The sequence below is a fragment of the Ascaphus truei genome, chromosome 6 (genome assembly GCF_040206685.1).
Source record: "Ascaphus truei isolate aAscTru1 chromosome 6, aAscTru1.hap1, whole genome shotgun sequence".
NCBI classification, from domain to species: Eukaryota; Metazoa; Chordata; class Amphibia; order Anura; family Ascaphidae; genus Ascaphus; species Ascaphus truei.
In genome coordinates, this window is record NC_134488.1 from 85,727,060 (window position 1) to 85,744,267 (window position 17,208).

General features: G+C 40.8%; 1 long non-coding RNA gene across 1 annotated transcript; it reads right to left on the bottom strand.

The window, feature by feature from the left end:
- Positions 1-147: 147 nt before the first annotated feature.
- LOC142496508 (uncharacterized) lies at positions 148-5,936 on the bottom strand. Its single transcript, XR_012802024.1, has 3 exons — positions 5,801-5,936; positions 4,126-4,230; positions 148-3,550 (listed from the first exon to the last, which is right to left on the bottom strand). It is a non-coding gene; the product is annotated as an uncharacterized LOC142496508 (long non-coding RNA).
- Positions 5,937-17,208: the final 11,272 nt, after the last annotated feature.

Below are 17,208 nucleotides of genomic sequence, written 5' to 3' on the forward strand. Positions count from 1 at the left end.
GGTACAGCATGTACTGTACATGTCAGTTATAGTGATTTGTAAAACAAAAGGACACCTCAAAGTATTTTAAACAATTCCTCCTTTATTTGAAGACAATTACATCTGCTTGACTTCATGTTCCAAAATATGAATTTACAAATATTGCATAACATGTAACATAAAGATTTCTAATGCAAGCAGTAGTTCAGCAGAGTATCTCATATTTTGTTAATATATCTTACAAACCAAATCCTTAATTTGCTCATATCTCTTTAAATAAGAAACTAAAATATGTCAACAAAATAAATAAATGATTGTGATCATTGAAAAGAAAGATGTACAAGAAATGTTCTTTAAAACAACATGCAATTATACTTTATTCTTGTAAATATTCCCTTGTTAAGTGAACAGCATTTCCACCTACATGTTTTCTACAGAATATGAACCCTGGGGTTCTCTAGAGCTGAATTATTTTGAGCTCTGGAGATTGGTGTTTTCTCTCCCTTTAGTAAAATTAAAATGGGCCACAAATCTTGGGGGTGCATCGTGCCAATAGAATGCCGCAACTTCATCAGGGGAAGATGCTGTGACTTCCTATTGGACGACTGTGGTAGCCATCTTTTGATGTCTAGGAATTAACACCAGCAACTAAACATGTCAGGGACTGGGAGGATCCAGAGCTAAAAGCAGCTACAGAGGAGGCCCTGGTTCAAATTCTGTAAAAATAATAATAATAATAATAATAATATGCAAAGTTGGTAGGATTGCAGCTTTACTCAATTTGTCCCTGAATTTGTAAGTCACTAAGTAACTTCGGTGTCTGAAATAGTATAATTAGAATTTGGTAAACTCATTGGAACTGTCCCCACATTCCACCTGGCTTAGAAAATAGTAGTGTCTATTGCTCTGACCTGGACTCTTTGTAAACTTCCAGTCTCAGAGTTGTGCAGCTATTGTAGACAATTTATAAAGCACAATTGCTTAAAAAATGGAACAAGTCCCTAACCTAGCAGATAGGTCTACTTTGTCAATATAATAAATGGAAGTAAAACTAAGTGGAAAGGCATCCACTTGGGCCTGTACTTTCTCAGCAGTCTTCTGCCATGAGACACCTCCTGGCACTGGAAGACGCAGCCCCTTGACTTGATTGGGCTGTAAGTGTCAGAAGGTGCCTTATGGCAAACGACTATGCCCCTTCTAGTTAAAGAAAGAAGCAATGGAAAGTCTTACAGGGATACACCAACGTTTCCATATTCTGCCAGGGTACATTTTGACAACAATGTTCAGGATACAGGTATAAAAATATACAGCAAAATGTAAAGTTAATGATACTTATGACATCATTTTTGCATTCTGCATTTGTTTATTGCTTTATTGCACCCATACAACTAATAAATCCATCTGCATTATAAAAAGTTTAAAATAAAATATTTAACAAAAAATATTAATAAGAATGAAGGAATTCCAAAAGTAGTTACAGGAAATATTATGTAACCCTTATTTTACTTGTAAGAAGATATTTAGGTTTTAGGAATGATGTAATCTTCACTGGCAAAATGATCAGTACTACACGCACTGTAAGTAACTTGTTTTTTTTATATCTGTTGCGGCCACATGGGGGAAAAAAAGTTTAACATGTGTCTACTGAAGTCAAACTTAATACATAACCTTTAATGTCTGGACATGTATGATAACACAATAAAGGATGTGTACGAAATTTCTGCTTTTGCCAAAAGACATCCGGGTCCTGAAAATATCTAGCTAGCAAACCACTCATTTTATGTAAAAACTGTTTAAACTTTGGAGATCATTTATCAAAGTCAAGAGATGCTACTTGGTATTTGTTTTTGCACACATTTATAAAGTACATTCTATATTATATGTTTGTGTGAATAAAATATAATAGAATGAAGATAAATCAGAATATAATGTTGCTTTAGAAGCAGACACAGAGTAAAGAGATGCATCATTTTAGTATCTATTTACTTTGATAAATTACCCATTTATTTTCTTAGCATCTCAGGCTCAGATTCTCAAAGGGTGCTTAGCTTTAGAACACTGTAACTCCAATGTATATTAATGGGAGAGCCTAGCACCTACTATCTTTTTAAAATACAAATCATTGAAATGGAGGGGCATCCACTGGTTATCCATGCTCTCAATATAGTGATTAGCAAAAATATGATCAGAACATACACAAATCAAATATTTAGTAGCTACAGATTTAATGCACTTAATGAATGCTACTTAATACCACTTTCATGCCACATGTGTGGGTGTTCTACTTGAAATATGTTACTTCCTAAGCAAGTCATCTAAATAAATAAGTTTTATGGATAGCTTTTATACCACAATTGCTCAAATATACTGTAGCATGAAGGTGATTCCAATGTACAAGGACCCTTACCATGCCTCTGAAGATGCCTGCATATGGACTAGGTGTAGTTGCATTCTGGGCTCTGCAGCTCAGAAAGAGGCAATGCCCCGATACCATGGTATTTTGATTAGAGTTGTTTTGGCAGCATTACTTCAGCTTGAGTGTCAAGTCACATATGCCATGTATAGGCTGTGTATGACTCACCTTCCTGAAGTCTAAAATGCTGTTGTGGATCTAGGTATAAGTAAGCTAACTGAATGTTTCATTTCCTGAATCCTGATCTGTTCAAATGTCCCCATTGCACAAAGATTTTCCGTAATTATTGAGCATAATTTTAATTGTTTTTAATTTACCTATACACAATGTATGTCAAAGTTTAAAGCAACAGTCATTGCTGATCATTTATTTTTATTTTTTTGTATAACCTGATCCAGGAGGACCCTGGAGCCAACCTCCATGCCCCCTGTTCCTGATATGTGCACTTATTCCACCAGCGGAGACACAATGGCCTCAGGAAGTTGCCTACTGTAGGTCTATCAGGCAATAGTGAGTTACAACTGCATAAGGAGATGAAGTTGTGTCTTTCTATTGGTGACCCCACAGCCATATTTGTGGGTTTTTTGTGGGGGGTTTTTTTCCGTTTAAAAAAAATGCCACAAAAATCAACAAATATATTGGACTTGGGGTCCATGGAGGCCAGAGGACAGCAGATTGGCTGTGTTCATGTACTAGTTAGGAAACAATTGAAAACAGGAATTCCTGCTTTAATTTGCTCTAATAAAAATAAGGCTCTCAGATAGTATAATAACGCCAGCAATATTAGGTACAGGTAACATGGACAAAACACTGAGAAGGCTAAGGGGGCCTTGAGAGGACCATTGATGCAATCCTTTGCTTAGAAAGAACAGTAAATAACAATACAACTTATTAGCACATCCACAAACCTGTCTTTCCCAATTATCTCTTCACATACAATGCTTCCACTGTAGTCAGGGATTCTAGGTAATGACATGTAAATGAGCACTCACATTGTGTCACTTATTGCTTACAGAGAAGAGAAATGTGCAGAAGGGTCATGGTGCTACCATGGGAACTTGGTGGATGGGGGGAACATATCTCGACAGCTCCATTTCAATCTGTGTATTAATGCAGAGCCAGTGAAGAACTTCATAGAATGATCTGATTTGTGGATGGCTACAACAGTAAAAGAAAAAAACATTAAAAAAAGAGAATACAGATCATCCAGTTTATTACATTTTACACATAAATGTATATAGACAGTACACCGAAAACTCAGGAGATCAAAGTATTGCAAAAAAAGGTAATTTAATGACTGAAGAGTCATCCAAGCGTCCAACGTTTCGGTGCAGAGCTCCTTCATCAGGGTCCACAGGTTTTACTCCAGATTGCAACACTTAATACTTCGATTATAAGATCTTCGGGCAGGGTCCCTCCTTCTTATTGTTACATTGGCATAATGAGAGCTAGATGAGTTCCCATATAAAACAGTGCATCCAAAAAATTGGTAAGGAAGGGTTAATAATAGACAATAGATAATAATCCCAGTTCCTGAGAAGAGGGCTAATGAAACAGCAGTAGGTAGTGAGTAAGATGAGATAAGAAAGCTCATTGAAGGGTGGACAATATTGACCTGTAATATGTGAAAAGAAAGGGGTCACAGATTGAATGGCCTCATCTAAAACACAACACCAGGAGTCTTCCCTAGAGCATGAGACCCAGCCAGGGTACAATCAAAATGAATTACTCACAAACTGGTAGCTGCTGGAATGTCCTCTTACTGATGCGTGCATAACGCATTGAGACTGATGTGTAGAGAAGGATCCAAATTGGAAGTCACGGTGCACAGCCAGGTACTGGTGAAAAATTGCAGTGGGAGCCAAGACCAAAAATTGAATTAAAAAGTATTTCTTGAGTGGTTAACACATGGGTAAGAGAGAAGCAGGTTACTGTCGTGTCTGAAGCGCTTATTCCCATTATGTGTTATAATATTATGTCATGTGTATTACTGCTGTGAATATCTGCGTACATAAATGGCGCTATATAAATAAAAATAGGCAAACATCCCCCATTGTGTCCCTTTAACAGGCCAAACAGGTCTCCGGGCTGCTTTTACTCTGTCTTTTTCACTATGATCCCATCCATCACTATGAAATAATCTCAGTTTTCTGTTTTAAAGAAATGTTAATGGAAAATAGTATATTTTGCAGGTGCTCTTAAATTGTGAGTATTCGTATTGCTGCTGCAATTTTATCTCAGCTATATATGAATCCATAACAAATCTTTAATTCACAGGATGAAGGGGCTTGGTACTCCTGAAATGCAGAAATGTTAGCCTTCAAGGACCAAAACCGATGAACCAATGGTATATTAATAAAAAAAAAAGTACTGATTTCTATCAGTTAAACTCTATTGAGATCTACAAGATCTGATACTAAAAAAATCAGTGAAACTAACTCCAAAACAGTGCGACTCACAGTAACTTTGTGAAAGCGGTATAATGTCTGTAAATGTTGTGTGTATAATATCTGTGTTCCCAACAAACAACGTGTTTCTAGACTGATTATCTTTTCTCAAGTGTGGCATATGATCCTGATTCCCAAACGTTACTAAGAGCCACAGGTTCTGTAGATTTTGTATTTTCCATGATATTAGTTTGCGCTAAATCTCAAATTAAAAAAAAGCAACCATTAGCAATAGAGTGAAGCAGGGACTGAGGACAAGTGAAAGACAAGTGCCTTACAGAATGGATGCCTATATTTATGTTGCTGAAACAACCATAAGAAAGCTGTGAGGAAGGTCTTATATGTATGTCTGGGTCTCCTCCCTTTATTGGGACTCCAATTTCTCCAAGTGAGTCTGGGACTCCAACCACTGACCAACACTGCAAGTAACTTCTCACCAGGCACTATTCTCCTGACTTGTTTTTACACATATGTGTTACTTATTCGGAGAGAGAGGGATGTGTTGTAAGTTGTGATACCTTTTAATGGACCATCACAGCTCTTCATGTCTGCTCTGAAGAATACTCAGGTTGCTGCATTAAAAGGTATCACAATATACAGCAACTCTTCTGCAGACCACATTTTTTAACTTATTTGACGTTTTATTTCTGTTAGGTGGGCAGTGAATCGTATGATCATTCTGTTAATTAATATTATACCTGGTGCTAAATACTAATCGACACATTTAGAAAAAAAGTAGCAATGCTCGAATCAAATAAAAATGAACTACTGTACATATAAATACACTGTGGCTCATTCTATGAAGTGGAACTGTGCTTCTGACAAGTTTGAAACCCTGAATGGAATTTAACTTACTTTTCCCATCATATACTATAATACATCTTCACAGTCCACTGTGATATTGAAGGAGTTAAACAGAGATGTCACAGGTTGGTGGCGACAAATATGCCTTAACACATACCTATGTCCTGTCAGCTGCTAGAGCTGTCACTCCTCAGCTTTTTCTGGTACAGAAGGACGGTTAAGTCCAGCAATTTCCTCAGCTGCTCGGTAGGTGTGACCTTAATGTCTCTTGGTCTTCTTAATGTTTGGTTAGCCCAACTGCAAGAATATAACATTGCATTTGTTACAAGTACAATCTATTTTGGATAGAACCTTCTACTTAACCGTTACACATAAAGATATATAGTCTGACTCCAAGAGTGCCATAGAAAAGTACCTTTCTCATTGATTACGCCATGTTATCAGCAGCATTCCTGGTGTACAATGGGTCATTAAGGTTATCATCTCATGTATGGGCCAAATGGCATAAAGCTAGTAGTATAGTCACTCCCCTAGTTATACTTTTTTATTTTGCATAGTAATGTGTGGAGCTCAAGCTTAGAAGGGTTTCCCACACTGAGCAACCAATCACAGAGATGGCAGGGACAATAGACGCGTGTCACATTAAACTGTGTCATGGGCAGGCAGCCAAGCATCTGGAGCTGATAACAAAAGTAATAAAGGCATCTTGAGACCGAAAAGATTTGTTTTCAATTCCACTGAACTTTTAACTATTTTACCATTGTTAAGACAATACGATTGAGACAAGAACTCTACTGATATGTCCAATGTGTGATTCATTATCACTAAAATGAATATGACACGTATGTATGTATATCTTTACTTATATAGCGCTTCACCCCAGTAAATATACTTGACATAAAATATAACACACAATGGGAATAAGTACTTTAAGACATAAAAGTGACAGTAGGAAAAAAATATATTCGCTAATATGAATGTAGCATTGTTACAGGAGAAACACACAGGGCCTCATGCAGAGAGCATAGAATTTTAAAAATGGCGAATTTCATAAAAAGTAGCTTTTTTGGAGAGTTTTATTCTCCATATGCAGAAAAGTGCGAATTCTGCTATGTTTAACATGGATGCGTCTGGCGAGTTTAAATTGGCGAGATGCGCGCTTCAGAAACGTGTAAAAACAAATTCGCGCCTTTTTTTTCCCCTTTACTATAGGCGGCGAGCGCCATCGTGCCATATTTTCGTGGCGCGGCAAAAATGCGAGAATCGCGCCTTTTTTTGGCGCGAACAGCCGCTACTTGCCGTTCGCACCTCTCTGCATTCGGAGAGTTTTAAAAATGGCGCGATTGAGGTTCTCGCCAGCCGCGAGGCGAGTTTTAAACATAGAAATAAAAAAAAGGCGCGTTTTTCGCAACTCGCCATTTTATGCCGTTTTCTGAGGGAAATTGAACAAAAAATGGCGAGTTTTGCAATAACGATGCTCTCTGCATGAGGCCCACAGTGTGTGCCCTATGAGAATAATGGATATAATAACCCAGTACATTATATATCTGTATTTCCTTTGTGGAGCATGTTGATTTCACTGCTGCAGTTGGTGTATCCTGTCTTTACAGGTTTATTATAGATCTGCAATCAGCATCAGTAACCAGACATCAAAAGAAATGGTCACTGAAGATGTTTGCATTCACGCATTTATCTATATGTGTAGTTATTTTTGCATTAGGGTTGCACTGTGCTGCAGCAATATAAATGGCAATACTGTTTGACCCGAGGGACAGAGAGTTGTTCACAAAAGAATGTCACAAAAATATATTATTTTAGTTTAAATGAGAAAGGTGTCACATACTATTGTGCTGGTCTCTCATTCTTTGTAACGGAACTAAAATGAATGTAATAGTTCATTGTTAATGTCAATGCCTTTGAATTGGGTGAAACTGGTTGGAATCCCAGTGCCATCTCCTTTGGACTTTGGGCTCATCCCTGTATCTCCCTGTGTCTTACCAACTAGATTGTGAGCTCTAAGGGACAGGGACTAGTTGATCCTGCAAAATGATATGTACAACACTTTGTGCATTGTCAGCACTATAAAAGACAAACATAGTAATTAAATGTGACATATTTCTGGAATGCATGTCAAACAAAGGAAATATCCCAATATTACGTTATTAAATACCATCACAGACATGCGTTATTTAGTGGGATGTGTTGCACTTTGCGCAGGGGCCGATGCAGTAACTTGCGAGAAGGCTGAATTTGGCTGTTTTATTGCGAGATTGGCATGTAGTATGCAGTTGATGGCGGTATGTGTGCGAGTTACCTGAAAAACGGCATATGCAATTGTTGCCGGAAATCAAGCGCTGGCGGGGTGGCGAGAATGGCTATTTCGCCATATTAAGCAGCACGCAGAATGCAGTAGATGCCGAGTAAGATCTCGGGGGTGCGCGGGAGAAACTCCTTGCGAGAAAAGCGCCAAAAAGCTGCGGCACCAACAAGCAGGCGAGAGCCGAACATTTCAGCTGCTAGTGACATTGTTGTGTCATTGTACTGTTGCTGCTGGCAGCGCAGCTTCAATTGTATTACATGTCATTCAGAACCTGTTACATGGGTTGTTTATAATAAAATACATTATTAATGTTAGCCAAAGGTGTCTGTCTTGTGAATGACAAGAAGCAGGTATGTTCCTAAAACTATCTATTGAGGGACAGCGCTGTGAAAGCCTTGCTAATGTCACTAGCAGCAAGACACACACTGCTGTGAGTAACAGAATGTAAGGTCAAACTATCCTGAGGTGATTTTTTCATGTTCAAAAGTTGCCGCCAAATTCTCCTTCAATACAGATGCATGAAGTGATCCCCCACTTGCTGCATGCACGGGTTACAGTACACACAGCAACTCACTGAAATGTACTGTAAGCTTTGCAACAGAGTCCAACACACAGACACAAATGTACATGAAATGTCACAAGACACATGCACACATGTATCACCTCTTCACGTGTCAAAGAACAGAAGACACAACTGTAGCACTGCACCAGGTATGTTTCTAAAAGTATCTAATGAGGGACAGCAGTAAAAGGTTTGCTAATGTCAGTAACAGCATGACAGTCACTACCGTGAGTAACTGAATGCTTTAAGCAAGAAGGAGGTTTTTTTATTTATGTGCAGAGGTTGACGCCACATTCAAGTGAAATACGGATACATGCAGTCACCCGCCACTCACTGCAGGAACTCGCAACATGTGCAACTCACCATTGTATCTCACAATCGCTATTTACTGCATTTAGCGGCAAATTCCCGCCAAACACAGGAGATTTAAGCGCGCTGCCGACACACACATATCGCAAGTTACTGCATCTGCCCCTGCATCTCTTTCTTCAATTTGTATGCATCAGGTCTGATCCTCATTAACTACCCTGCCTGTGAGATTAATATCAAATCTATTTTCCATGGTGAATAAGTTTTTTTTTACTTTCGCATAGATGCTAAATGCAGTAATATAATCCCCACGTGTATGTACCTTTGGTACATGTATAATGAGATTGGGGGAACATATTTAATGATTGCAGAGCCACGAGTTGTGACATGAGATAAATGAAAGAAGCAGTAAGAGACATCAGTCGGTAAAGATAAGAGTGTGTAGCACTAAGATGTGAACGTGTGTGGCTTTCATGTGTGTGACTAATCACACCTCCATATGAAAGAGGGGAAAAGGGGAGTTTCATTCGGACTCTGATTAGGCTGAATTGAATACATGAAGACAAGGCAGCCATGCCAGCAGCAGAAATAAAGGAAATGTGAACTCGTTATTGTATCCTGATATATTTAAACACCAAGAGAGTTCACAGAGGTTGTGACTTTGTAAAACGGCCAGTTCTTTTATACAATATTACTATTATATCATAGCGTCATGTTGTCCATCATCTTTCCTTTTAGTGATGGGTACATGGTTTGTGACATATTAGCACAAATATACATAGATACAAAAAGCGTCTTGTGGTACATACAGAACCTATGAGGCAAACATGTCGCCCCTTATTCTAGCACATTTTGAAACAGAAGAAAGTTAAAAGGATGCAGAATGTAACCTATCTACTATATATTTCTGAAAGCACTGTATGTCTGCATGTCCTGTGTTCCTCAGGCCAATGAGATTGCTCCCTTGGCCCGCCCGCCCCCCGCACACCTCTCATTGGCCTGAGGCAGAATGACGGGCCACACACACACACACACACACCACACCACACCACACCACCCCCAATCCCCCCCCCCACCCTCCCCCCAGCCCCCCGGCGCCGCTACAGTCAGCGGGGGAGCGGAGCGAGCGCCCGGGACAGAGCGGGGGACTCTCACCTCACCACGGCTCTCACCACCCATAGGCCACTCCTTCACCCGGCGCTGTCCCTCACCCCCCACCCGCCTACACCCCCCCCACCCCCCTCACCCCCCCCCCCACACACAGACCGCATGCCTCATTGGTCACACTCAGCAACGCTGCCCGCTCCTCACATCCCCCCACCCACAGCAAACCCCAGCCTGTGCACCGTGGGGCCAGCGGCGCACGCCCCTCGGCGCCACAGCCTCACCTCAAACGCCCCCGCTCCTCCACCTCTTCCTCTCGACACACTGAATCCCGCCGAGTAACCGACGCCGACACACTGACCGACGCCGACACACTGACCAACGCCTCTCACACGTTGCCAGGTACCGCATCATCCCCCCTCTCCTCCTCCACTCCCCCCCCCCCACGCGGCCGGGCGGGAAAACGTAACCGACGCCACCGCCTCACACAAATTGACAGGTACCTCATCAAACCTCCCCCACCCCCCGCGGCCGGGAAGACGGGTAGCGCCAGCAGCTGTCACCACAACCACCACCCCCACCCGCGGCGGCGCCAGCAGGTATCGACCCCCCCGGCCGGACCAGCGGCCAGGCCGGGAAGCCGGGAGCGTGAACAGGTATCAACAACCACCCCCCACCCCCCTTCGCGATAGGGCAGAGGAAAAAGCAGAGGGGGGGGGGAGAAGGGACACACACCACAACACATGAAGCTGTAAAGGAGGGGGGAACGGAGCTGGAAAGGGGTCGGGGGATCGGACTGGTAAATGGGGGGGGGGACCGGACCTGTAAAGGGGGGGAGCTGGATTGATGGGAACGGGGGACAAACAGAGAGGGGGGAGACAGGGGAAGAGAGAGGGGGTAGACAGGAGAAGAGAGAAGAGAGAGGGGGGGAAGAGAGAGAGAGAGGGGGGGAAGAGAGAGAGGGGGGGGAAGAGAGAGAGAGAGAGAGGGGGAGACAGGGGAAGAGAGAGGGGGGGAGACAGGGAAAGAGACAGAGAGGAGAGCAGGAACATTACATCCCGGGCAACGCCGGGTCTCTCAGCTAGTAATTAATATATGTGCTTTACTTCACTCCTCCCAAGTTATCGGTCTCCTTTTCAATAAGTACTCACCAAAATGCTAATGCAAAACAGGATCACAATGTAGATACTGATCCTAAAACATTTGTTCACAATGATTCTGATTTTTTTAATTATTATTATTATTGTTATTATTGTTATTATTATTAGCATTAGCATTAACATTAGAAAAACTATTGTACCAAGGTATGTTGATCCTAATTTTCATTATACCGTATTCTTGTGTTCATCGAAATGCGTCAACAGGATTATTGTATTGACTCACATTTGACAATGGACAGTATCCATTCTAGACTTGATATAACAAAATAATGACCTCCATGTAGATATCACACAACTGTTGCATGGAGAGAGAGGGGAGTGAGGGGGAGAGAGCGGTGAGAGAGGGGGAGAGAGGGGGGGGGGGGAAGAGATAGACAGTGAGTGCACATTATACATCAATTTTAAAACCTAAAAAGGTTACTCAATGAAAGTCCTAGTGCCTCATTTTGTCATCTCACGAGTCATTTGTTTCTTATTCACCCTGTACCCATGTTGTAAACTTAAAGCTGTCTGGTCTTTTACCTCCCCTCACCCTCTCTTATTAATCAATCAGTTTATATAATACTGCATTGGGTTATTATTTAACTAGCCGATCCATTTATTAGTATTGCGCGTGTCATCGTGCAGGCAGCTATTTCAAAGTATCTAACCATTCACAAACATTTCCAAGCAAAGTAATCCTTTATTCAGTAATACTAGTGGACCAACACAGGTGCTGTAACCCGACATCACATTGAAGTTTCAAACCAGCCCAGGCAACGAATACATTACATTTTGTGGAGCTCTGGCTCACTAGTCATTCCCACACTCAGCAGGACATTACATAGATGGCACAGACAATAGAAGTGTGTCACATTTACATGAGACAAGCGTCAAGCACCTGGAGATGGTCATATACTAGAACCGGTTTGGGAAGAAGGGGATGGAACTGTGGGAAAGTTCTGTTCTGGGGAAGGACATATAGTGAATGGTCCCTCTCTGCTCTCGGTTTTTTCTAGCATATGCTAAAATAAAAGTGTGCTATTTTATAACCAGTAAAACAAAAAGGATGGAACTATCCTCCAGAAGTAAAGATCAAAAGACTAATCAAGTAAAGATAACAGGTGGGTGCAATCCCCCAAATGCGCAATCCCCCCAAAGAAAGCCAACACAAGAACACAACTACAATATGAGGGATATTATAACAAGTGACTATGAATCGTATACATATTAGTTGGAAATGACTATTATATTATTTCAATTGACTTTGTAACATTACTGATAATGAGTAATGACAAGCGCTTCCCTGTAAATAATTAAGCGTGTGTCTTGCACTATTTGTAATGTGTAAGGTGACAGATGAAGTGATACTTACTGTCCCTGGATGTGGGAGATGCGGGGATATTGCAAATAATTATAACAATAATTAAATAAGGCGTGTCATAATACTTAGCATAGAGGAAAACTCTGGTCCTGGCAGTGCTTGTTGCAATAATAACACAAAGCTATAAAAAGCCATAGGTTGTAATCACAGAACAACAGATCAAGTCGGAGATCCTGCCAGGGACGTGCTTCTGAGGTGTGAAAGTGTGCCAAGAGACACCCATACATTAAAGACAGGAAGGGAGAGTGAGACGTAAGTGTTTAGATGTATTCCTATCCACTTGTGTAAACAAGTGTTAGATGTGACAGGTGAGCATGCAGCGCACGCTTACACCCTCCCAAGTCCTTTCTCCTATATGTTGATTTAGAAGCAAAATTAGTTTAACCATAAAAGTGTCCAAGAGTTTGAAAATGATGTATTCTTTGTTTCAGATTTAAACTTGGCAGTGCAATGGGCTTAACAATTAACTAGTCACATTTTTTTCATTTCATACTAAGCAATATTTACAACGTGAATGTGAGAGGAAGAGAGAGCTGCAGCTGGGGCTGCTTTTAGGCTTTAGGAGATCTCGGACAAGTGGACCTTTCCGATCCTCTATACTTGTTACATTGAATGTACATGATTTCATTGTTACAGTAAATGTAGATTATTTAATTGTTGCATTAAATATACATACTACTGTCTCTGTATGTTCCTCCTACATACCAATTAGATTGTAAGTTCCTTGGAGCAGGGACTCCTCTTCCTAAATGTTACGTCTATGTCTGAAGCACTTATTCCCATGACCTGTTATTTATATTATTTGTTATTGATATGATTACCATGTGTATTACTACTATGAAGCGCTATGTACATTTATGGCGCTATAAAAATAAAGACATACAATACAATACAATACATTATGGGTACTGGACTGAACTGAGGATCCCATATATTTCCTTTTCACCTTCTTAAAAGCAGCAAGTTGATTGACTATCTAATGTAATTAATTCTAGTTCACAGACTGGTCTCACAAGAGTTGTTACCCTCCACGGTGTCTATGTACTAACATTGCAAAGGGTATTTTTGGTGTAAACTGATGTCTGGAAATCACAAATTATATCGTACGTGTGTGCATCTATGTGATAACCTTTTGTCCCCTTATCAATGACCTATGATTCATTAGGTGCATTAACAAAATTCAATATCTTTCCAGTATGACTATTACAAATTAACAATATAATATAATACCTATAATATATTGGTATATAATATATAATATAAAGTATTATTTGATATTTACCAATACTAGTAGAAACATTTTGTTTAAATCTAAATTGTATCAATCAGGTATGCAATGGGTTAAGTCATTTCAGACACTGAACTATGGGGTAGATTCACAGAAGTCCATTCATTTTGTAACGTTACGTTCTTAATTTAATGTATAGATATCCGTAACGCGTATCCCCAAAGGGGCTTAGTACTACAATGTCCTCGTATTCCCCTTAAAAATAGTGGATCAATACATTTTAATGGACATTTGGCTTACTCATATACAAATCATGTGGTATTGAGCAGTTTACCTTAGGCTAGGTCCCCGGTGCCTGCTGCAGCAGCGCGCTATGGTGTGCGCTGCAGGAACAAGAAGCACCTCAATGGGGCTGGGCCCACTACCTGCCTTGGCTGCCGCGTTACGCGTGCCAATTTGTCTGAAGACAGTAAAACTGTGTTCAGGACTTGCGGGCGGAGCGCTGGCTACACCCCCTGGCCGTTTAGCCAATGAGGGTGAACCTGCCGGGTGACGTAAGGGTCTTGCCCTCTGCCACGCCTCCATCAAGTCCCCCCTCCACTGTCTTTCCCCCTGCAGACCGGGGATCACAGCTGCAGGCGCCGCCAGCCTGGCAGGCGCGCGTGCAGCGCCGACACTGGGGCCTCAGCCTAAGGCCCCAGTGCGTGTGCCCGTGCATGGCGAGGGGCCTGGCGGTGCTCGTTACCTGCATCAGCGCGACCTGAGGGACTCCAGGCAACTCGCAATGGGGAGGCGTGTTGGGGGCGCGGCCATGACATCACGCGGCTGGCTGAAATGCCGCCATGACGTGGCCAATGCTCGGCCGCTGTGCCAAAAATCTTGTCTTTTGGCAAAGGCGGTCGCGCATCGTGCCTTGTGCGCCCACACACACACGCTGACTGGGGCCTACCCCATAGAGAGCTATCCAGACACTGGTTAGTATTGTTTTATTTTTACAAATGGCCTACAAGAGAAAAGTTCAAGTCTTAACTGGTACCCACATGAATGAAATAAGTGTGGGATTTAACCCTTCCATTACATGTGTTATACTAACATATACTGTATATTTGTGGAACATATTAATGGCTGAAATTCATCAACAGATGCACAGGAAATTGTGTTTTTTAACTATTAAAGGGACTATAAGATATGTTTAATAATATCTAGTGTATTATAAATGTACTATTGTGTCACTTAGTATCGCCGCATACAATGGAGCCACATGTTCTAATAGTCCCACTACCTGGGAGGCCACGATTACTGAGTACCACTCCTCCATGTGGCTCAGGTGCAAGGGGACAGGTGGCCCCCCTTCAGTCTTCCTTGCCTGGGCTGCGTGGTCTGACAATTTGTTCTTGACTCAGCTCTTAACCGAGGCCTAACTGTCCACCCAGCGCTTCTTGTGCTTATCAATCGTGCGGACAGCATTGCCAAGAGCTTTAAGGCGGCCAGGCATGCGCCCCTGAAAGTGCTGCTTTCCGGCAGTGCTGTCCTGTAGCAGAGAGACCTCATTAATATAGCGTGGTTATCATCTAATCCCTCATCATTGAATTTGAGGCTTTGAATTCTGCCTGTCCCAGCAGCAGGAGCAGCCCCAGCTGTGGAGGTAGAAGCCTGCTCAGCCATCTCTGCAGTTTAGCAGTCGAAAATTGTGGAGTTTTTTAGTTTGTAATGTGTATTTATTTGAAATCGTAACTTGCCCATTGGGCACGGTGTTAGGGGCCTGCTAATACATAACACATCACTAACTGACATGCTCTAATAACACTCTTTCCCAATGCTGGGTATTTAATGCGTCTCAGTGCTACGATAATCTCTGTTCATCCAGGTATGTCACAATGGTTATTTTGCTAATGGACATCATTTTCGCATCACATTCGCTTTGAGGATACCCATTAAATAAGGAGAAAAATAACATCCATTCCCTATTTCATGATCGTCATGTTATTAGATAAAAATGAACGACCTTCTGAGAATCCATCCCTAAACCCTATATGTTAGCAATCCCATAATTACCTTTATACATACCCTTCCAATTTTATAAAGGTTTGTACTTCTTTTTAGCACTACAATTTTGATGCACAAAAACATGTAAAAGACCCTGTTACATAGACCCAATATGATTTTGTATACTGTACATTTTCTTGAACAAACTTAAATATTTATGGGGGGGTTATGTATCAAAGTCTATCATGTACAAAACTGGGGCAAAAAAGTGGAGCAAAAAATATCATCAGATTTTTCAAGGCAAAAAAAAAAGCTATTGAAAAATATTTTTTCACAAGTGCTATACACTAAACAAATGTCCTTGTGCATAACTATGCTCTAAATAGCCGGCTTTCTAAATTAGATTTGCTTTTTGCATTTAGTGAAAATATATATTCAAACGTGACTACAGTATTTTATATTACTTTAATAATTGCGCCGCCTTATTTAATGTATCTAATTGGAAGCGCTCTTATTTCTGATGTGCAAAGCATAAGAGGGCATGTGAATGAGAGAGTAAGTATGGTATCCTTATGGGTTAATGGCTGTTTATTACATTTGTTTATTATAATTGTGTTATTTTGTCACCATCATTAATCCCCCATTGTGCTACAGTGCTACACTACCAAATATTCAGCATTTATTTATTGTCATTAGAATAAATATATGCTACTAGGAATAGCACAGTGATAAGGTCCTGTCTTTGAAGTGGTGGAGCTCAGTTCAGACCCATGTGTCATCTTTTTCTGATCTTGAGCAAGTCACTGTGTGCACCCAGCACCAACAATTACATTTTAAGATCTAATGGGCAGAGATAGGGCCTCAACAAATGTATGTGCAGTGCTATATCAAAAATAGTCATAATAATGTGACATTAACTGTGATGTCAAAACAGAAGAGGGGATAGTGAGAACTCAAAGTTTGTGCAAATTAATATATTGAGAACATGTAAAGGAATCTGTCTCCTATTGATGTTTTTTCATACGTGACACTCAGTATATATAGCACTGTGTCTAACCTGAAAAACAAAATACCCAGTTCTCTACACTCTAGCTGTGCCTGTAGACAGGGGTTATTTATCCAAGTCACTGTGCTGTAGAACTGCTGCAAATATGCACACGTTTTATCATTACAAAAAAATCTATGGAAATAATGGGATTTTGAAGTCAGGGGTAATCCATCAGTTGTATTTATGGGGGATTTTATACATAAACCCCAGAATGTGGTTGTTGTATTATTGCAGCTTTATTTAGAATTGTATTATTTACTTAGAAATCTGTAATGCTCAGTTTAGACAAAATGTACAACTGGAAAAAGTTTATCACTTTCTGTTGATTGCCAAGGAGGCCTGCAACATACAGTGAAGTCCCAATTCAATGGGGTTAAGTTTAAAGAAACAATCCCTCCTAGGACCAAAGTGAACTAATTCTTATGACATTTTTAGGGGTCTCGCATGGGTAATTAATACATTTTTTTTTGCACAAATCTAACACT